This window comes from Moschus berezovskii, chromosome 7, assembly GCF_049115385.1.
Source record: "Moschus berezovskii isolate FMDL1 chromosome 7, NW_MosBer_1.0, whole genome shotgun sequence".
Taxonomy (NCBI): Eukaryota; Metazoa; Chordata; class Mammalia; order Artiodactyla; family Moschidae; genus Moschus; species Moschus berezovskii.
In genome coordinates this window covers 111,579,674-111,603,379 of record NC_142466.1, presented here as the reverse complement: position 1 = coordinate 111,603,379, position 23,706 = coordinate 111,579,674, and the positions used below count along the sequence as shown (strand labels likewise).

The 23,706-nt window shown below is 45.0% G+C and overlaps 1 protein-coding gene across 7 annotated transcripts in view; it reads left to right on the top strand.

The window, feature by feature from the left end:
• The first annotated feature begins 2,851 nt into the window (after positions 1-2,851).
• The window catches only part of TNC (tenascin C), a 107,335-nt gene continuing 86,480 nt past the window's right edge, over positions 2,852-23,706 (top strand). Inside the window, exon 1 of one of the 7 annotated variants that reach the window (XM_088838311.1) lies at positions 2,852-3,089. The gene's annotated coding sequence lies outside the window, so the exon portion shown is untranslated. The remainder of the gene's footprint in view (positions 3,090-23,706) is intronic. The other 6 variants (XM_055427742.2, XM_055427743.2, XM_055427744.2 and 3 more) reach the window with 6 other exon arrangements.

The window sequence follows — 23,706 nt, the reverse complement described above, 5'->3', positions numbered from 1 at the left end:
CAAGGAGTCACAAAGTCAGACATGACCGAGCAATAAACACTTTCTTACACTTTCATGGTGAAGTTAGATCCAAATTGGATGCCAAGTGGCTGTGCGCAGGTAGAGGTGAAGATTCCAGGCAGAGTGGACCATTAGCAACGGTACCAGTAATGGACCATGAGTGGGCCATCTCCAGGTATCGGAGAGCATATGGTGTATGCAGACCCATCTCCCTGGAAGGGAGGCTGCAAAAGCCCCAGAGAAAGATGAAAACAAGTGTCTTATCTGGGTTCCTCTTACTTAAAAGCAAGGTATGGCTTAAGATACCACAAAGGTTTTGGAGAAAACTCCTTTTATAAGTAGCCTCTTCTAAAACACAAATAAAGCAAAACATTTCATTTTTATGTTACTGGAATATACTTCTGTGACAGCTAACTTAATACTTTATAATGTTCTTATTTGTTTGTTCCACCGGCCTTTTTCCTGCCTTAAGGACCAGCCTGATTACATTTGGCTTTGTTTTTTGTTTTTTCTTTTCCCTGCAATTGCGGGAGCCACTTGTAATGCGTGCCAAGTCGCTTCAGTCGAATCAGACTCTTTGCGACCCCATGAGCCTACCAGGCTCCTCTGTCCATGGAATTCTCCAGGCATGAATACTAAACCGGGTTGCCACTTCCTTCTCCAGGGGATCTTCCCAACCCAGGGATCAAATGCATGTCTCCTGTATTGGCAGGTGGGACTCTTTACTGCTGAGCCACTGGCAAAGTCACTACAAGGATGGGGGCCGGGCTTGGGAGTTTCCCAGAAGAAGTCATAGGTATCACCCAGCTTTACAGCACACACTCTTATCCCATTTAAATATACACATGGTAACAAATATGTATTGATTATGTATTACATGTACATATAGTCTTTATGTCATATAACGTGTATAATATACTATTCTAAGATTGTATTCCCTACCCCAGGAGATAAAGCGAGCAGGCATTGGAAAGCTAAGAGAAATGGAAGCACGCACAAATGGTAAGAAGACATGGCCTCATGCTACAACAATATGTTTTGTCTAAAACACAGAATTAAAAACTTCTGAAATAGTCAACATTTGAATCAGCCAAAATGGTTCAAAAGTTCAAATGAACTGTTTAATGACATGACTATTTATGGGCTTTCTTGCCATCTGGGAAGGTCACTAAAACAAAGAATCCTAGAATACCAGCGCCAGAGAGACCATGCTGCTGCTGCTGCTGCTAAGTCACTTCAGTCGTGTCCGACTCTGTGTGACCCCATAGACGGAAGCCCACCAGGCTCCCCCGTCCCTGGGATTCTCCAGGCAAGAACACTGGAGTGGCTTGCCATTGCCTTCTCCGAGAGAGACCATAGGAATGACCTAATCTTGTCCCACTTTGTACAGATGGGGAAACTGAGGCCCACAGCAATAATGGTAAGTGTGGGGTGATATTTTCAGTACTGAAAACAGCTGAATTATTTAAATCTCTGTTATTAGTGCTTAATTCTAAAAAAAAAAAAAAATAAGGATCTCTGAATTAGCCCTATGGAACAAAGACACATAGCTTCCATATACAAATACAGCATGATTTTTATACAAACAATGTTACAGCCTAACAGGGCATAAAACATTGTCTACATATCATCTGAACAATATTCCTGGGCTGTAACACGCATTAGAACTGTGGATCCCAGGGCTGTAATTTAAATGCTCCCAGGGTGTATTCCAGTACTTCTCTGAACCTCAGTTTCTTTGTCTGTAAAAAGGGGACAGCAGGTATGCCTATTACACTTTCTGGTTAGAGGGTGTGATGAAACAATGTCCATAAAGCACTTTGCATGACTCCTAATACAGACTTCATAAAGGAGGGTCTGGGTAGCTGCAGGTTAAGTGATGCCTCATTTCCCTCCAGGATCCCCCAAAGTACTAAGAGCTGTGACAAACTCAAGCTTGGGCTCCCTGGCCTGGCCACTTCCCTGCTCCCTCCCATGCCTGTGCGTGCCCTGAGGATTCCCACTGCATGCTAACCACCAAACTCACCAATGACTCAGAGCTTGGAAAGAATCCACAGCAGGCTGGAGAGCAAAGGCACAGCTTATGTTTCAAAGATTGGCTAGCTACTTTTTTTTTTCTCCCTTATGATGGATACCTTTCAGCAATTGAGAAGAAACCTCAGGGAACTCTCTTAGAAGACCCAGCTTAGAAGACAGGATCACTGCACAGGGCATGAATGATGTCAAAAAGCTACTCCCCTGTAGGATACCAGGGCTGGGACAATACTGCCTGTAAGCAGCTGGGCAAGGCTGCCCCCGCCCCCAAAATAGACTGGGAACTGATCGGTGTGCCCAGCGCTGTTCCCACCTGCTGAGAACTAATCCCTTATCTCTCTGCTGGCCCCAGAAACCCGGAACACCCCAGGCTTTTGAAAGGCTTTATCTCCTCTTTCCAGGAATTCGGCTCAGCCCCTCCGCTCTCTCCAAGGTGCCACCGAGCAGCTGCTGCCCAGTGAGCACCCGGGGCTGGCCAGCCCGGGTCTTGTTTCCACGTTTCCAGCCTGCCTGGGGAGAGAGCCAGAGTTCCCCCTCGCTCCCTGCGCGGCTGTCTCACAATTAGAAAACCCTTTTGGGGAGCAAAGCAAAAGTCACACTTTACTAACAGCTGCTCTCGGTCGGGGGCAGGAGAAGAGGGAAGAGGGAATTCCTACTTTTGCAATAAATTGTATGCAAATAGGTTCTTTCCCTGGCAGAGAGCAGGGAGTGAGTGCGTCTTTCATGAGCTAACGCTGTTCCGCTGGGAGGGCTGTTCCTTTAATTCACCAACTGAAAAAGTGGGAAAGGATGTCTGGAGGCGAGGCGTCCCATTTCAGAGGAAGGAGCTCGCTATATAAGCCAGCCAAAGCTGGCTGCACCGGCCACAGTCTGCCTACTGTCACAAGCTCTCCCGCGCGCAGGCACACACTCCGCGCCGCGGTCCTCCGCACAAAGACAGCGGGTTCGCGGTGACACTGGGGGCCGCGCGCAGGGAGCCCCGCTGCTCCCATCCAGGTACTTGTTCCATGGAGCCGGTTCACTCAAGAATCTAGGGCTTTCCCAGCTCCTGAAAGGTAAGTCTGTTTCACCCCATTACCAAAGATCACTATGATAGACTGCTTGCATTTCCGGTACCAAGTGGGTTGTGGTTTCCTAAATGATAAAACTTTGGCTTTATTTTGGTTGCTGGCAGAATGTATTTGCTATGATCGGATGCACCTTGACTTGTTTTCTACTTGCCCGCTTCCAGTCTTGGAGATTTCTGTCTGTTTGTTTTAGTTCTATGAAGAGTTCCACGTGCAGGGAACTTTTTAGGAAGTTTTTATCGCTGCCATTCTTCAGAGGGAGAGTAAGAATTCACTCTTAACTGGCTACCTGTCTGACTCACCTGTGACTATTTCTGTTTGAGGGTTAAGGTAGCAGAGTTTTACAGTGGAGTTTGCTCTTGGCCTTTCCATGGGGTAGGTTAGGAGGAGATTCATAGAAGATGGTAGAAGAACAATAAGATTTTACATCTCAGCAACCCTTACTTTACAGTTTACAAAGAGTTGTGTACCATCCGCTTGTCCCTATGACATCCAGCCTGTGGTCAGACTTGGCAAGGGATGCAGGCTGGGTGAACAGAGAAGGTAACTCCTAGGGTCAGGTGGACAAGTGCCGACTACAGGACAGGAGTGGTAGACAGGGCTTCTGTTCTGAAGGACGGGGGGGGGACTCCCCAAGGATGCCTCCTGATTCACTGATCCCTGGGCTGGGCACCTGGGTATGTTTGAGGTGCTCAGAGTCAGAAGCATCCCATATCTTTCTAGAATCACCTCTCCCTTCTCACCTCTCATTGCAGAAAGCCCTGAGAAACATCTGCCCCTGGGGATGGGAAGCACAGCTCCCCTGGCAAACTGGAAAGAACATAGGGGGATTTCTTGGTCCCAGCAGTGTTGTAAGGGGATTAGGAACTTGGGTTTTGAAGCCAAGGTTCCCTTTAGTGCCCCCATAACCGCCACACCACACACAGGATGATGGTAAAAATATGTAACCTCTCCGAGCCTCGGTTTTCATTTCTTTAAAATGGGGACAATACCTTCTGTTGTCATTATGAGGAAATGAAATATAAAGAGATTGGAGGAGCAAGGGCTCCAGAACTGGAAGTCTGGGTAATCACTGTCATTGCCCCAAACTGCTACCACCTTGGGGGTTGAAAGAGGCACTAAGTCAGCCTTGGATTGTTTCTTGTGCGCTCCTCACCCCACCCCGACTCCTGCTCCCTGACTTTCTGTCCCACCAGGTCTTGAAGGCACCTCTCTAGCTGGCAGGTCGGACTCTTGGCTGTATTTTACAAGCTGGAGGTTATGTTGGCGCAGCTTGGGAGAAAGGGGAGCAGCCTGGGTTGGATGTAAAATGTCGAGTACCGATGCCAGAAGGCACAGGTTTTGAGTTTGGGCCTTTGCGGATTCTGAAGCTGTCGGTTATAAAGTACCATGCTGCCGCCGAGGGAGTCCTTGGAATGTGTTCCGTCCAGAGGGAGAGCAGGACAGGGAGCCTCCCTTGAAGAATGAATGCCTCTTTTTCATGTTTTTGCGAACTTTCCCCCTTTTGATGGTGTTTTCCCATGTGTGCTTTAGAAATAAAACCTGCTGCCTGCCCCAGCTGGCTTTCTGCCTTGTCCTGAGATGTGGCGAGGCTAACTTGGGAGTGGGGGAAAGCTTTGCTGGGTGCTGTTGAAACCTGTGGGAAGTCTGTTGGCATTGTGGGCATCCAGTCCTTTGGAGCAGACAGACGTGAGTGTGTGTTGAAACTGCGTCGCTGGGAGGTGATGGCGTTTGGGGGAAGAAAACGAATATGCCTATTCTCTGATTTGCACAAGCAGTGTGAACTGGATGAGAATTGAGAAGTGTGTTGCCAAGCTCTTCAGGTGTTAACATTTTTTTTTCTATATTTTGAAAAACCTAGCTCCCCTATCTCCTTTCACCAACTCCCTCCCTCACCCAAAGGAACCAGCCTTCCAAACATTGGCTTTATCATCCATAGAGAGGAGGACCACCTGTATCTCATAGGGCTCTTGTGACCCTCAGTGAGATAATATATATCAAACTTGGCACAGCACCTGGCATGGAGTAAGAGCTCAATAAATGGAGGTTTTCCTGTTTATCAGTTTGCAAGGACTTGGCCAAGATTAGTGTTCCGAGACAGTGGTTTTCAAAAGGCAGTGGAAATATTCATCAAGTGAAATGGAAATGAATCAGGCAAAATCCTGATATACCGCAGGTCAATGTGGGCTGGTTTGACTGGAGCAGGGTTGGAGGTTCCAAAACTCACTCTAGGGCCCTCAGCTTCTGGGACATTTCCACAAAATCTTGAACATGCAGAATACAGTTAAAAATTAGGAAGCTGGGTAGCGTGTGTTCAGGCTGCACTTTTGCTCTTTGACAAAGATGTGTGCCCCTCGTGATCCAGTGGAATTCCAAGAAGTTTCCCAGGTAACACAGTAGATAGACATATATGCCGGGGCAGGGGGAGCGTGTTAAATGTTTAGTAAGTACGAGTTTTTAATTAACAGTGATGACAGCAACAGCCAAAACACATGGAAAGCCCACTCTCTAAATCTCTGTACACCTCATCTCACTGAAGATGCGCATGTGTCAGAAAGGGACCATACCTAGTGGACAAAGCCCAAAAAGCAGAGAGAACGAGTAACGGGGCCCAGAGCGGGCGCCACATTTCAGACCCAGGTCCCCGCGACCCTCAAATCAGGACCCATTCTGCCACATTCCTGCTGAATGCTGCTGCTTCTTCAACTGCTTTTAGAAGGGAAAAAAAAAAAAGTTCTTTCTGACTGAATCTGCCCCTCCAGCCAGACTGTGGCCACCCATAAATACAGCAGTAGCCTGATCATATAACCAGAATGGAATTTGGAAAGTGAATTCAAGCTGACAGAATGAAAAACATATCCCCCTTAATCCTACCCTTTCTAATGCTCACAATGGACTGCGAACACCTATTCTCACCTCCCCCCTGGATTTCTACAAACAGCCGTGCTTTCTTAGAGGAAAAAGTATCCAGCTGGCTTAATACACAAGTCACGCTGAAGTCACAGTGGTTTGGAATGCAGAGTAGGGAACAGGCATTTAAGTTAACTCCATATACAAGCCCTCTGTGATGATAAAACACACGCACACACTCAAAACAGTTAATGCGGAACTATTTATCACATATGTGATAGAAGGGTTTGCCTTTGGTTCCTCATCAATTTCTCACTCCAGGACTGCAAGTTGTGAATTACTGGCCCTATTTCATGGCCAGAGAAACTGAGACCCAAGGAAGTTGAAATGATGCGTCTGAGGGTTTCCATAAGTGAGGACAGAGCTGGCTTTGAACCCAAACTTTTGGACCAACACCCTACTATTCTTTCCACTAGGCTGTATCACCTCCAGCAGTCAGGCTGGGCAGACTTCCATGAAACCCTGAAGGATGTCTTTTAGTGGTTGGCCAAGGTGGCAGAGAAGCCCTCAGCTGGCTTTGGTGTCTATTGATTTTGCAGAATAGCCCTGCGTATATCATTTTTCATGGTGCTCAGAAAAGGTCAGCTCCTGGTGTTGAAATGCTCTGCCTGGAGACAGAAACGTTCAAATTTCATGCCTGGGAGAGAGAAGGATGACCCTAGAGGCAGCGGTCAGGTCATTACTGCTGAGTTTCATCCTAGAAAAGTAGGCATGCCCTTTGCCTTTTTGGACAGGTGGGAGCTCTGACTGGGAAAGCAAGGCTGTACCTGTGCCTGCATCCTCTCCGAGAGCCAGGCAAGTGAGAGCTTCTGTGTTTAAAAGGGCTGATTGGAAGATGAAGTGAAGTCAGTGTGGCCAGGCTTGGGGCACTGAATCCCAGGAGATCGGGAAATAGTTGTAAGCTCTGAGCCACAAATTCCCCTGGGTTATGGTTCAGCTCAGACTCCCTGCTGTCTCCTGTGGAGCAGCTGCTCCAAGCCTTCATCCTGAAGATCAGTATATGTGATGCTGTCCTGGACCATAACCCCTCAGACGTGCTCCTCCCTGACCCCTCTCCCTGGGTGTGTCCTTCGCTACCTATGTTCATCTATGTCTCAAGTCCTCCCTGGCTGCACCAAGCCTCCTCTATTTCTTCCTGACTTTTGGAACCCCTCTAAAAGCCCTCCTGGCTTCCCTGGTGGCTCAGTGGTAAGGGATCCACCTGCAATGCAGGAGACGCAGGTTTGATCCCCAGTCGGGAAGATCCCCTGGAAAAAGAAATGGCAACCCACTTCAGTTTTCTTGTCTAAGAAATCCCATGGACAGAGGAGCCTAGCAGGCTACAGTCCATGGGGTCAAAAAAGAGTAGAATTCAACTTAGTGACTAAAAACCAACATGGTTCAATCACATCTCACTCTGAGAAGATCACAGGGAATCCCCTTGACTCTAATCCCAAGCTAGTATACACACCTTTGACATGTGGGAAACGTTAGATGAAGGTTCCTTTCCAAGAAGGAAAGCCCCTCTAAACTCCCGTAAACTCTAGGCAATAATTCCATCCAAAACAAAGAGCAGTGGCCTTACTATCAAAAGGGACTGTACACACCTGCATGCCTACCTGATTCTCACTCTGGTGACCAGACTGCTTATTTTAGTTATGCCCTGAAGCCTAGAAATCTTTTTTCTGTTCCCTTCTCTGTTGTCTCATTTTTCTGGTCTCTCCTTAACTTTAGCAGCAATGTAAGTTCAACACCTCATCACTCCCTTTGACCCTCCATCATGGAAAAAAAGTCAGATGCCCACACTGAAAGCAGATCGGGAATGGAAAATCCCTTTCATGTGTATTTTTAGTCTATTTGTGAGTGAAAATGAAAAAAAAAATCATTTCATGCCAAGTTGTTTCAGATTTTTTAAATATCCTGAAATTCACAGGCCCTTAATTATGCAGCCATGGTAACTTGAATAGCTTTGGATGGTCCTTTAACCTCCCCTCTGTCAAGAGCCAGAAATATTTCATAAGCTTTGAAAGTAGACGGCTTATTTCAGAATTAACCATTGACCAACTGTTACCCTGGAGAAGGTGAGTTGGCAGCTACTAACTCCTACATGAACATGTCCAAAAAGTTCTTCTAGGAGGGACTGACAATGGTAATAACTAATATTTACTGAGGACTCTACAGGCATTGTGCCATTTAATCCACAACAATTGCTTCCAGCAAGTAGAAATGCCTCTCAGTTCAAACCTAGGGGACTCGAGGCTGGAAAAGTTTATCTGCTTCCCCAAGGCCACGCAGATAGTGATTGCCGGAGTCAGAACTCAGAGGCAGTTCCAATCCTGAGCACGTGGTTATAACCGTCACACTCCACGCTGAAATTCTATTCATCTCTGACAACAGACAAGGCTGGACAGAAAGCAGGGCCCAGAAAGAATCAGAGATGCGTCTTTCAGACCCTAGTGCTCTCTCCAGCAGGTGGCTACGGCTGCTCTCTCCAGCTCATTCCTTCAGAGCCCACTCCCTGCAGAAACTGTAATGAAATAAGTAGTGTGTGATTTCTAGCATAATATGTTTCCCCTGGGGCTTCCCAGGTGGCGCTAGTGGCAAAGAACCAGCCTGCCAATGCAGGAAACAAGAGACTTGGGTTTGATCCCTGGGTCAGGAAGATCCCCTGGAGAAGGAAATGGCAACCCACTCCAGTGTTCTTGCCTGGAGAATCCCATGGACAGGGGAGCCTGGTGAGCTACAGTGCATGGGGCCACAAGAGTCAGACACAATGGAACAACTGCACCACCACCACCTTGCTTGTAGTATCCTACAGTCATTTATTAGGGCCTATTACTAGTGGCTTGGGGCTTTCCTGGTGGCTCAGTGGTAAAGAATACACCTGCCAATGCAGGAGCCTCGGGAGACACGGGTTCGATCTGTGGGTTGGAAAGATCCCCTGGAGGAGGGAACGGCAACCCACTCCAGTATTTCTGGCTTGGAGAATCCCATGGATAGAGGAGCCTGGTGGGCTACAGTCCACCAGGTCTCAAAGAGTCGGACACGACTGGAGTGACTTAGTAAGCGTGCACACACATGTTTCCCCTACCAGGCTGGAAACTGCAGGAGGGTGAAGCCTGATCCAGGCCTCACCGCTGATGCCAGCCTGAGATACGAAGCAGGGACACACACAGGCAAGCAAATGCTCACCCTGCTGGTGGGTTCACACACCCCTCTGACAGTTTCCGCAGAGCTCTGCACTTTCCTCACGCACCTCTGTGCATCATAACTGCCCTGATGATCTCCTTCCTCCACCACCTGACTGCACAGCATTGAGGCCAAAATCATCAGAGAGGCGGGAACCCTGTCTGCTGGAAGCTCATTCTCCCCAGAGCTTAGCTTACCTGCTGGCAGGTGTCAGGCCCTCAGTAAAGTATTGCTGAAGAAACTCTGCTGTCCTAATGGAAATGAACGAAAAGCACAACACCGGTTGGCTTCTGAACTGGGTCCTATGGTGACAGAAACATTTTCACAGGCCAGACACAGTTTTGATAAAGCAGGATTCTCATACATTTACAAAGATATAAAATAAGTTTTCTGTGGGTCACTCTCAGATTTTCCCAGCAACCAAATATTATTTCACAGTTAAGTAAACTGCGGCCACAAAAGGTTATCACCTGCACAAAGTAGAAAGTGGTGGCGTTGGGATCTTTCTCCAGTAACTCCCAAAACTGTGCTTCTCTTGCTGTGTCATTGGACATTCAGGTATTATTTCCATTCTCCAGATGAGAAAAGAGATTAGAGGTAACAGGCTACTTGCTAGAGGAACAGTCACATTTTTAAAGAGTATTCAATAGAGAAAGTAATGCTTAACACAAATATAAGATTTTCCAATGGTAGGCTTTAGATAAAGAGATATATCAGACAACTTAAATTTAATCTCCCAGGGGTGTGTTCAGGATAAAACCGCACTTGGTGGTAGGCAGGAAAAAATGAGGCTTCTGCTACTGGCCCTATATCAGGAAGATCCCCTGGAGGAGGAAATGGCAACCCTCTCCAATATTCTTGCCTGGGAAATCCCATGGATGGACAAGCGTGGCAGGCTACAGTCCATGAGGTCGATAACAGTCGGTCACGACTGAGCATGCACACACACAAGAAAAAAAGAGATGGAACACTGAATATTGAGTGCAAGTCAGTATATTTTGGTTCAAAGCAGATTGAATATTGAGAGCAAGTGCAAGTATATTTTGCATCTAGCTCTATGCCTATGGACGCCACATAGGGAAAGGCTGGCTAATAGCAGTGCCCTGGGGAACTCTGCTAGGCATGCCATGCAATAAGCGTATGTATAACCTTGCTGCAGAAAGCGACACACCACAGCCAGCACAAGAGAACTCAGAGCAACACTGGACTCCCTGCTAGCCAGAGACCCTCAGGAACACTGCGGCACCAAGAAACCAACCAACCGACAACAACAACAATAATAGCAATAAAGCTTGTGAGGACCTCCAGCCAAGGACGCCATGACTGTCCACCTAAGGAAGAGACAGCTGGGGGAAGCACACACCTAACGCGCTCTGATGGAACAGGAGGAACGCGCCTGCTGGGGAGGGGGCTTGCAGTGGGCAGAGACACCTGCAGTGCTGCCCCCAAGGAAGTGGTCTGCTCTTTGAGGTCCTTATGTCCTGGGTCCTAGGGTGGATGCACAGGGGTAGCCCTATGCCGAGATGTCACAGAAGGATGCTCCAAATGATAGGTGGGGGCAGGGGGGTGAGGGTAAAAAGAATTTCCCTTCAGCCCATAGAATGTTGAAACTAAAAGGGCTTGTTGGTAGCCTCCAAGCCAGGGTCCTGGACAGTAGGTCCTAGACACCAGACTCCAAGGTGTTCTGGGGGCTGCCGGGTAGAGGTGGAAAGGCCAAACACTCAGCCTTATTTCAACCAAAGCCCTTCCAATCTTTTTTTAAAAAATATTTTATATTAGAGTGTAGCTGATTATCAGTGCTGTGATAGGTTCAGGTGAACAGCAAAGGGACTCAGCCATACATACACACGTATCCATTCTCCTCTAAACTCCCTCCCATCCAGGTTGGCACATAACGTTGAATGGAGTTCCCTGTGCTATACAGTAGGTCTTTGTTGGTTATCCATTTTAAATAAGCAGTGTGTACATGTCCATCCCAAACCCCCTATCTCTTTCCCCAGTTCGTCTCCCCGGCAACCATAAGTTTTTCTCTAAGTCTGTGAGTCTGTTTCTGTCTTGTAAATAAGTTCATCTGTATCACTTCTTTTTAGGTTCTGCATGTAAGGAAATCATGTGATATTTCTCCTTCTCTGACTTACCTGCACTCAGCAAGACAATCTCTAAGTCCATCCATGTTGCTGCAAATGGCATTATTTCATTCTGAAATCCTTCCACTCATCTCTGGGGCACTAGCTTCCTCATGAAATGTCATTTGATGAAATAGTTCCATGGCCAAGGAAAAACAAAAGGTTTTGGAAATTGCTGGCATAATTTATCTTCCCTCACTTTAAAGATGGTGAAACGGAGACATGGAAAACGAAAAAGTCCTTCTAAGACCTCGTGCCAGTTGGCAACAGGGTCAGCACTGAATCTGAGGTCTTCTAACTCATGCTCTTGGGAGACGGGGGCAATGTAAAAAGTGTCAGAGCTAATCCACTCTTTAGAAAGGAAAAATCAGCAGGGTTTCATTCCCTGAACAGCTTTAGCGCACATGGGCTGAGCCAAGGAGTCCTCTGTATTAGTGATCCATCGTTACAATACAAATTCCCACAAAATCTGATCGTTTAGAACAACACACATCAATTATCCTGCAAGTTTCTGTAGGTCAGGATTTCAAGCATGGCTTAGATGGACATCCTGCATCATGGTCTCTCAAGAGGCTGCGATCACAGGGTTGACCAGGATTGGGGTCTCGTCTGAAGGGTCAACTGGGGAATGATTATCACTTTTGTGGTTGTTGGCTAGATTCAGTTCCTTTCTAGCTGCTGGTCTGAGGCCACCCTCACTTTATTGCCATGCGGGCCTCTCCAGCAAAGCCAGCGAGAGAGAGAACTTGCAAACAAGATAGATATCACAATCTTGAGTAGCCTAATGGTGGGTGTGACATCACTGTATCTTAGCCACATTCCATTGGTTTGAAGGAAGCCTCTAGCCACCCCACAGGCAACAAGGAATTACACAAGACCGTAAAAGCGGGAGGCAGAAATTGGAGCCAATCCTTTACCTGCCATTCACCTGCTACCGCCGCCATCTCTCCAATGTCACCAATGCCGAACAACTTATCAGAAAGTTCACCCAACCCACCTGCTCTCACATGGATGAGCAGTCAATACTCATGGTAAACACAAGTGTGGACTTTGTCTTATTTAAACTTCTTATCCATTCAATACCAAGTGGAGCCTGGTATGTTGCATTAGATGTCACAGGAGAGCCATGAGTCCTCTTGAATATAACCCCAGGGTAGGATCTTCCAAGGAATGACTTCAAAATGCATTTTACTAAAGGGCAAGATAATTCAAAGTGACCCAAACTGAAACTCAGCCATCGTCCCCCTTCCCTGACCTGTTTCTCTCTTAGCAGATATTATAATGAAAACATAACTCTAGGATTAACTCCCTCTCCTTTTCCACATTTTTTTACTATCCCACCATACACCAATTCTGTGGACTCTACCGCCTTGACCTGTAAATCAGTTCACTGCCTCCCAACACCGCCATCATCATGCCAGCTCAGACTGTGATGTCTCACAGATGGATGACTGCAACAGTTTCCCTACTACTTCCCAGCTTTCCCTTCCAATCTGTCCCTCAACATTGGATTATAGAAATCAAGATTCCCAGGCATAAAACTTTTGCCAAATGATTCTCTTTTGGCCACAAAAGAATCCCTAGGAAGGCATCAGTTTTCCCCATGATCTGGCCCAGGTCTCCGAATGAACCTTGTAACTTCAGCTATAATCCATGCTTTCCACACCAACCATTTTCTGCTTTTTATGTTTTTCCAAATGCCATTCCTTCTTTCCCAGAATGTCCTTCCCTCTGTTTGTCACCTACTCATATTCTTTTGTCAAAATTAAGTTCAGGACCCACCTCCTCTAGACAGAGTGAGTGTCCCTTTGCTGTCATCCCAGTCCATGCATATTTTTCTCTATCATCACTTTATTATCATTATGGAATCCTGGTCCGCTCATAGGTCAACTCTTCCTTTAAAGTTTTAAAAAGAAGGATCTATCTAGTTTTTCTAAAATCAAATACAACTGGAATAAAATCCATTGTGTTCCAAATTTGGATTTTCCTTCCTCACCAGAGCGTGTTCAGAAAGCCTACAACTTGAACTTGTTTTCCTGCTTAGTCCTCTAGGCTCTCAATTGCGCAAAGTGATGTCATAATACATGACAGGGGGAAGCCAGCCCAGCCCTGAGACAGGAAACCGTCTCAGGATGCAGACTTTAGGGAATGTCCTTGCTTTCAGAGGTGGCCCTCAGGATCAAAGTTTGCATCGCCTGGGACTTTGAAAAACCAGTACCAAGGACAGAGGAGGCCCATCTAGGGATCTGAGGCTGAGTCACTAGAGACAGCGGAAAGTCTGGCAGCTATAGCAAGGACCTGTCTACAACTAGAGGGAGGCAGGAGAGGGCAGAGAAGGGATGAAGATAAGGAGTTTCTGTCTTAGGGCATGGAGAAATTCACAGCCCAGGGAAAGGGCTGGGTAAGGGTTAAGAGGGTGGTTCTGGCATCAGAAAGCTCCAGGTCTGAGAGTTTGCTATTTGCTCTAAGCCTCACTTCTTTTCATCTGTATTAAAGGCAGAACATTAGTAACACCTACTCCGTAAAGTTACGGTGATGATTAAATGATACAGTGCCACTGCGTCGCTTAGCCCAGAAATGCGCTCAGTGTCAGCACCCTGTGGTTACTGCTGCTCTTGCTATCTCACCACTGAAGCAGTTCCCCAAGGTGTGTCCTGTGGGACAGTCTCCCCATGAGGTGCACCTCAAAAAAGGGTTCTGTGCAGACTCACAGGCTGACAGAACGAACTGATGCCGGGGGAAGGGTGGGGGGAAGGGATCGTTAGGTAGTTTGGGGTGGACAGGTGCGCACTGCTACATTTAAGATGGATAACCAACAAGGACCAACTCACAGGGAACTCTGCTCAGTATTACACAGTAGCCTGGATGGAAGGGGGATTTGAGGGAGAATGGATACACGTATGGCTGAGTCCCTCTGCACTCCAACTGGAACTATCGCAACACTGTTAATAGTCTATACTCCAGGATAAAAATAAAAAAAGTTAAATAAGTTTAAAAAGTGTCTGTGGCCAAAAGAGTGGAGAACACTTGACACTGTCCTGTTCTTGGAAATTCATGGCTCATGTGTTCATTCAATGCGTAATTCCAAGGGCTAGAAATACAACAGAAGACAAGACACGTGAGGTGCTTTTATTTGTGGAACTTATGGTGAAAGAGGTAGACGAAAAAAAAGGAAATCAAACTTATAGGCCCGTCTCCAGTAGATACTTGCTGAGAAGAAGTCTAAAGCAAGGCAAGGGATCAGACAATAGCTGGTGGTGAGGGGGTCTGTTCTTTTAACTAGGATAAGACAGAGAGATGACCTTTGAGCAGAGATCTGAATGCAATGAGGAAATGAGCTCTGTAGGCAGTGGTGAAGAGTTAGGATTTTATTCACTGTGATAGGAAGCCAGTGGGAGATTTGAGGTAGAAGAATGCATGAGGTGAGACATTTTGTAGCAGTTAATGTTCAGCTTCATTTAACCCAGTACCTTCAGACTTATTTGAACACAGACACCCTTTCCCACTCTCAGACCTGGAGCTTTCTGATGCCAGAGCTATACTCTTAACCCTTACCCAGCCCTTAACCCTTAGCCCAGCCACCTAAGAACATCTTGGAGCATAGTCTGGTAAACTCTGCATTGGCGTACCAGGCTTCATAGATTTTAAAAGGACTGTAAATTTGCTCTCTAGATCTATAGTAAAAAGTCAAACAAACTCAGGCTGAAACAGGCAAGCTCAGAGTGGGAAAACCTAGCTCCAGAGGTAGAGACAAGCAGAGCGTCACTCTAATTAGCAGCTCTTTTTGGCGAAGATGGTCAGTGAGCACAGCCAGGCTTCAGCAGACTCTGGAACTCCATCTCAGGCCAAATAAAACTTGCCAACATCTGTCTAGCATCTAATAAGCATTTGCAAACAATACACCTTGGCTTAAGCATTCTCCAAGGGGGCTGGGGATGGGGGTTATGAAACTTGAGGTCCAGCCAGACGCTCTGAAAGAAAGACAGGTCAAATATTTCTGCGCTTACACACGGACAGCCACCAGCTTGCTGTCGAAGCTCTGGGAAATGGAAGCTGACGGTGTCTGCTCCCCTTATCAAGAAGTGCTAATTTCAGTTTTCACCTTATATGAACTGCAGGACATTTCTTGGTGCGTCACCCCAGTGTAGTGGTTGGAAACATGTGTTTTAGAGTGGCAAATCAGGGTCCAAAAGTGCCTTTGCCTCTTCTGTCAGTCGCTGAAGCTCCCTGAGTCTAGATTTAACTTCTAAATAGGTCTATTAATACCTGTCTCACCAGGTTGTCATGACAAATGACAAGATAAATGATTACATGTTTTTAAAAAGCAGCTGGCATAAGGCTTGGAACAAAATAGATATATAGTAGGCTTCCCCAGTGGCTCAGGGGTAAAGAATCTGCCAAGGAAATGGCAACCCACTCAAGTATTCTTGCCTGGAGAGTCCCATGGACAGATGAGCCTGGAGGGATGCAGTCCGTGGGGTCACACAGAGTCGGACACAATTGAAGCGACTAAGCAGTAGCATCAACAGGCTTCCCCAGTGGCTCAGTGGTAAAGAATCTGCCTGCTAATGCAGGAGATGCAGGTTCGATCATGTTAGTTTCCTTCCTGCCCATTTCAATCTGTATTTGCTTTTATAATAAAGTCATCACTTATTAACTAATTACTACATTCTAGCAAGCATCAGGATACTATGGGGTGACAGCCTATTTTGTAAATAAAGTTTTACTCGAACACATCCATAATCATTCATTTATGCCATGATTAGGGCTCCTTTACTATTGTAGAGTTGAATGGTTGTGACAGACCATCTGACAGCAAAGCCAAATGTATTTACTGTCTGCTGCTGCTGCTGCTGCTAGGTCACTTCAGTCGTGTCCGACTCAGTGTGACCCCATAGACGGAAGCCCACCAGTCTCCCCCGTCCCTGGGATTCTCCAGGCAAGAACACTGGAGCGGGTTGCCATTTCCTTCTCCAATGTGTGAAAGTGAAAAGTGAAAGTGAAGTCGCTCAGTCGTGTCTGACCCTTAGCGACCCCACAGACTGTAGCCTACCAGGCTCCTCCATCCATGGGATTTTCTAGGCAAGAGTACTGGAGTGGCTTGCCATTGCCTTCTCCAATTTACTGTCTACTCAAACATATTTACTTAAGAAAAAGTTTGTTGACTAGTCAGTGTGTTAAATTTATACATGTAATTTCCAATCACTACAATGCTGAAAATTGGATATATTATATTTATACGAATGAAGAAATTGAAGCAGAAATAAAGGTTCATCTAGTAAGTCTTCCTCCAAGAACATGAAGCCAAATTCTATACCTAAAGGATGCTTAGAAAAATGATAAAAAAGTTATTCATTTGTATGACCCAGCCTTGATTTGCTCCTGACTACCTCTGACTTTTATGTCTCTCAGTCTAAATTTCTTGACCTTTTGGCTACTGTTGTTGCTCAGCTACTAAGTCATCTCCGACTCTTTGCGACCTCATGGACTGCAGCACACCAGGCTTCCCTGTCCTTCACTATTGCTTGGAGTTTGTTCAAACTCATGTCCATTGAGTTGGTGATGCCATCCAACCGTCTCATCCTCTGTCGCCCCCTTCTCCTTCTGCCCTCAATCTCTCCCAGCATCAGGATCTTTTTCCAATGAGCTGGCTCTTCACATTAAGGGGCCAAAGTATATGCTGAACTAAATGATCCTGTATGGAAAAGTTCCCTCCCCACCCCATCTGTTTCCTTATTTATCGATCCGTTTATTCATATAAGTCCATTCTTATATAGAACAGTCTTTGGGACTCTGTGGGAGAGGGTGAAGGTGGGATGATTGGGGAGAACGGCATTGTAGCATGTATATTATCATAAGTGACCAGTCCAGGTTCGACGCATGATACAGGATGCCTGGGGCTGGTGCACGGGGATGACATGGAGGGAGGATATGGGGAAGAGGGAGGTGGGAGGGGGGTTCAAGAAAGAGAACACATGTATACCCGGGGTGGATTCATGTCAATGTATGGCAAAACCAACCAATATATTAATGTAAGGTAATTTGCCTCCAATAAAATAAATGTTAAAAAATAAAAAATAAAAAGATTAAAAAAAAATGAGAGCTGTAGTTTCTAGGCCCTCTAAAATGCTCTCATGTCTTAACTAATATCTTAGAAGTCATACTCTTTTTTTTTGGAAAGCACATAGAATGAGGCCCAGTCTTCCGTCCAGGAGAGCTTTTTAAGCTCCCCGGTCTGCTGCTTCTCACTGTATCTCCCTCTCACTTACTCACTTTCTCTCCAGGCCAGACACATGGAGAATAGGCTGTTTCCAGGGGCTTTAGAGATTTGCCTGAGACACAGATAGTATAGCGCATTTGGCTTCGTGCCTTCCCTTCAAGTTCAAAACCGTGTAAGAGTTACATGCACCCCACATCCCCAGGATCTCCTTCCCAAATGGTCCCATTTTAGAATTTCAGTAACTCTCTTTATCTCAACCATGGTGGGTTTCCTGCTGATATTTATTGCATGAATACTAAATCATTAAACTGAACAGTGAATCTTGTTGCGAAAGATAACATAGAATGGCAGAAAAAGCCTAGGCTTTGGAATTATGAGACTTGGTTCTTCATTCCGAGCCAACCGATTACTAACCAGGTGACTTATTTCACCTTCTCAAATCTTCAGTTCTCTCTCTTGTTTATAGAGTCGATTTATTGTTTATTCACAGCTCTGTTGTCACATGTGGGCTTCTCTCTGGTGGTGCACAGGCTCCAGAGCGTGTGGGCTCATTATGTGGCGCACAGGCTTAGATGCTGTACAGCCTGTGGGATCTTAGTTCTCTGACCAGGGATCAAACCTGCATACCCTGCATTGGAAAGCCAGTTCTTAACCACTGGATCACCAGGGAAGTCCTTAAGCCTTCAATTCTCTTAACAGTAAAACGCAAACAGTGCTTCCTAAGTCATAAGGTTTGTGTCAAAGTTAAATGGCCTCACTGAAGAGATCCAACCAGTCCATTCTAAAGGAGATCAGTCCTGGGTGGTCATTGGAAGGACTGATGCTAAAGCTGAAACTCCAATACTTTGGCCACCTCATGCGGAGAGTTGACTCACTGGAAAAGACTGATGCTGGGAGGGATTGGGGGCAGAAGGAGAAGGGGACCACAGAGAATGAGACGGCTGGATGGCATCACCAACTCGATGGACATGAGTTTGAGTGAATTCCGGAAGTTGGTGATGGACAGGGAGGCCTGGTGTGCTGTGATTCATGGGGTCGCAAAGAGTCGGACACGACTGAGCGACTGAACTGAACTGAAAGTTCCTGGCACAGCACAAATGTTCAGTTGCTAGAGAGGCTCCATCCTGGAGCGACACACTTATCATGGACCAGTCATCACTGGGTATGTCACTACTCTCATCTAACACAAGGAAATGAAAGAGAAGAAGGTGAAGGATTGCTTCCAAATCTGCGCTTGCCCCATTCTATGCCATCAAACTTATGACATACTTCAAACAGAAGAATCAGGTAAGTCTGGGAAACACTATGAATGTTCCCTTTCTTGGCGATTTCAGATAAACACAAACATATGAAAGACCCTAGAAGATCCTGAAGTAAAGAAGCCTGGGGTAATTTGTTTGGTTTAAAATAACGTTTTCCAAGTAGGTTGAATTAGGAATCTCTTCTCTTTGCGTTAATAACTGTCAACATGCTGTAAATAACACTCTAGAAAATGCTGCTTAAAGCCACCCAGCTAGATCAAACTCAAGACAAGGGCTGGAAATAATCTCTACTTTTCCGGCTATGTGAAGCTTCTCCTGTTCTCTGTGTAAGTCATAAAGGTCTTTCATTGCCAGTAATTATTCTTTATCACTGAGTCCTTTTGCAATTAGCCCTTTTAACTCAGTCATGCAAACCACTCCTGGACATCATTAAAGGAAAGCTTTAAATTTAAATTTAAAGCGGAGCCGATGGTTAGGAATGGAGTCTCTGACTCATGAGTCAGTCTACCCAAATTCAACTCCTGTTTCCCCTTTTTTGCTTTGTGACCTTGAGCTGTGCGAGCCTCTGTTTCCTCATCTAGAAACTGAGGAAAATAAAGTCAGTCACCTCAAAGGTCTTGGAGAAGATGCAATAAGATAATCCACATAAGATGCCTTATGCAGTTCCTGGCTCAAATGTGCTTAATCAATCTTAGTTATTATTGCATGTAAATCACCCCCTTTTTGAGAAAGAAAAAGTAGACAATGGAGGTATGTCTGCCTTGCCTGGGATCATACTCATTAATTACTACAGTAGTCTGTTATCTTCTGAGGGTCTAGTTTCCTGCTTCTAAGTCTTAGAGGCATATTTCCATTTCAGGAGTCAACTTTCATCAAAATGTATCAAACTTTATTGAAGTTGATTCATACAGGCTTTTATAATCATCAGTGACTCCATCTGGCTCCCTCTGACACAGGCATCAGTCAAGCTGCATTCCATCCATTTAAATATCAGCACAAAGATTGCCAAAGCTAGGCAGTCTCGCCATGCCAAATATTTGCACACATACTAACACCAGCCCCTACTTGTCTACCCATGGCAGACATTGCTAATCCATCACAGTACCTCTTTCCCTTGAGTTCAAACATGGCCATAGAGTCTTTCTCAAAGTGGCTCCAGGCAGCCATTATCAGCTGATTGAAACTGACACATAAACTGAAACTTGTCATCTCAAACCGGATTCAGCCTCTTAACCAATACTTGAGTGACCTCTACAATATTATTATTTATTTTTTTAAAAAATATGTTCAGTGTTGTAGAGCTTCCTAATAGGGGAGGACAAGAAGGAAAAGGACAGACAAGGAGAATAAATACTATCATCTGGGTAGCACTTATTATTAATACACAGGCATTTATAACTCCTTATCACACTCTGGCTCCAAAAACCCTGGAAAAATCTTTATGTTACACTGAAGAAGTCACAATTCAGAAAAGTTATAGGACTTTGTCAAGGGCTCACAGCAGGTACACAATTTGATTTCAGGTCTTCCTAACTGAGAAGACAATTTCCTTCTCTCTCCCAACATAATTCCCGTAAAGAGTTTCCATAGCCCCTCTCAAGGCTCCATCTCTGGCCTTGGGTGACTGATAACAAGTTCACAAAGGCCACCATGTTATGCAGCTCTTTTTAGAAAAGTCTCTTTTTTTAGGGTTGAGTTATGAGTCCATCTATAACCTGTCTTTCCTAGATAAATCTCTTTATTTTTGTACCTTGCTCAAGAGTTCAGGAACCCCCTTTCCAATACTTGTGCAAGAGTCAACAAGATTTCTTAAAATTCTGGATGAAAGATGAAACAGAGGAGGTCATTGTTCCACTGGGAAATGAATTCAAATCTATTTTTGAAACAGTTTTCCAGAATTTTATAGGAACCTATATTGTTGCCACGTGGTCAGAACCACTTTTTTTTATTATTTTCTTTTCTGTCTAGGCAAAGAAATAGGACAGAGAAAGCAAGTGCTCTGCAGAATTTTTATTTCAAAAATTGAAACCAGACCATACCAGGGCAGTTTGTGGTCTGAATGTATCAATGGATCTAGTCATATTTCATCTGAGCTTTTCTTAGGTATACTAAACCGCAAGTATGAATCTCATTATTGTGTCTGGGTGGAACTACTTTATGGATTAAGACTTGTGGGCTTAGCTTGGTTGGTAATGAAACGTATGTTCAAGGGATGGGAGGGAGGAAGCCACGAAGCACTTCCGGTGCTTAGGCCAAACTCTAAAGAAAGAAACACTCAGGGCTGGGCGGAGGTGGGGGGTGGGAGGTGTTCTTAATACTGGCCGTGTGACTTGTGTCCAAAAAAATGAAATCCAAAATTAGGTTCAGCAGAAATATTGCCGAATCAGCAGTAGACCACACGTCACTAGAATAGAAGAGACTCTAGAATTGAAACCATACACGCCTCCTTATTTCCCAGGCGAGTCTGCAGCCCCAAGAGTAGCTGTGACTTGCCCACAGTGATTGGCAGAAGCGTGGCTCGCAGCTCATTGTGTAGCTTTTCAGTCTATGGCACGCGCTACTATGTGGCCCCATGAGAGCCTCTGACCTCCAGGAGCTTAAAAATAAATAATGAAAATTCAAAATACAAAAGGAGAGAGAGTGGGACCTAAATTTAGCAAATAACAATACAATGAAACTGGAAGGATTCCTAGTAACCCAGGATGCTGCCTTTGCATTGAAATAAGAGTTTTACCCTATCTTACAGGCCTGGTGAAGTCCACCCCCTGCCAAAGGTCCAGCTGAGTATACTTCAGTCAGACAGAAAGCAGGCAGTACTGGGGCCTCCAGAACTCTTGAGGCATTGATCAGAATCTCATAGGAAAGAGTCAGGTCTGTCTTGGATATTTTTTGTAACACTTGTGCTTATGGCATCTGGCACATAGAACTGATACAAACTCACTGAATAGCCAAATGAGCAAAATGAACTAATTCCAGGAGTAGAGCTATAATGAATTCCTTGATTCATCGTGCCTTAGAAGAGATCACAGGAGAGTCAATTACATTAAGGCCATATGAAACAAAGATTATTTGTTTGTTCATTAATTCCACAAAAAACAGCATCAGCTAACTGTATGTAAGCTCAAATCAAGAAATATATTTAGATACATTTTATTCAAATATAATTATACTATGCATTTATGATATTCAGAACATAATACTTGGTGTTGAGTATTAAGAGATGAATGACACAGATATGGTTCCTGCCCTCATGGGGCTTGCAGTATACATAGAGTCTAGCTGTATGGAGATGAACTGCTTAGTTGAATGGAGATGAACTGCTTAGTTGAATGTAAGTACAAGATAGAATTTGCTTATTGCTCTAAAAGATGAAGATACACATACATTATAAAGCTACCCAAATCATTTTTAGAGTGACATGTGATGGAAATAATACCAGATCAATACTCAGAGAATTCAGAAGAGGAAAAAAAGTTACCTGAGAAACCTTCTAATAACAGATGATTTTTTGGGGAGCTGGATGTTGAAGGGTAGAGAAACGTGCCTGCTCAGATGGGAAAAGGACTACTGAGGAGACTTCAAGGCGTCTGAAATCCTTCCTCGGTGATAACTGAGCTTGACAGCATCTCCAACGTGTCTGTCAGCATGCTTCATTTCTACAGAACTGGCAGGTTATGTGGCATCTTAAGGCCCCGATTCCAGGATACTGATAGTATCCCTCTTTGAGCCAGGTGCTTAGAAGCTATTTAGGCAGATCTTGGGTTTGGTCTTGAATCATAACTCCTTTCCTTGGCCCAGCACAAAAGACTTTATCAGAGCCCTTACTTTGGACTTGGATGGATCCACGTTCAAGTCCTGACTCCACTACTTAATGAATATCTGAGCTGGCATAGCCGCTTAATTGTCCTCTGACTCAGTTTCTTCATCTGCAAAGTGAGAATGAAGATACCACCTCATATCACTTTGTAAGAATTTAAACCAGGCATTTAAAATGCTTGGCACAAGCTCTGGCAATTAAGCACTCAGTGAATGACACTTTATTACATTTTATTATCACTGTCATCATTTCAATCTTGTCTTGATCTTACAAGGCCTCTTCAATTGGTATTTGGGGATCCTGAGCACTTCCTCCTCCAGGAAGTCCTCTGTGAAATTCCAAGCTCAGAGTGACACCTCTTCTCTCAATGCCTTCATTCATACTATCACTGCCATGGAACCTTGTGTATGTTCTAATTTGTCAGGTATCTGGAAACAGCGAAGAGGTCCTTAATGCTGCTTAGTTTTCCCAGCACCCAACAACACATCATGAGGCACATTATAAGTAAACTGCAGGTAGCTCCTGAAATAGGCTTAACATTTCTGCTCCTGCTACTGGCTTAGAGTATGCTGGGACACTTAAGAATATCACATATATTCAATCCACAGTACAGGATTTAAAGTCAATTCTTCCAATGAAATGTGACTATCAATAAATAATCATTGTAAATGCATAAAAAATAAAGTCGATTCTATTTCATGACCTTTCCAGAGGAAACTATAAGCTTTTTGATAATAGAGAACATGCTTATCTTCTTCACTTTTGTATCCCTCATGCTTAACTCAGGGCTTGGCACATGGTAGGGACTTAATAAAAGCATACTAAAAAGATATATAATTGGATGGATGAATGGATGGATGGCAATTGAAGAAATCCTATAGGACCAAGAAATCTAAACATCTCAACACAGATGCTCTCTAAGATCCCATTGCAGATCTTTCTTTCTGGGGACCATGATAGTGACCTCAGACTAAGAATTACTAGAAGTCTTTCATATGCACTTTTGTTGACCCCCGCCCAAGGGTCTCAGCAAATAGGTAAAGTGAAGTGAAGTGAAGTTGCTCAGTCGTGTCCGACTCTTCGCAACCCCATGGACTGTAGC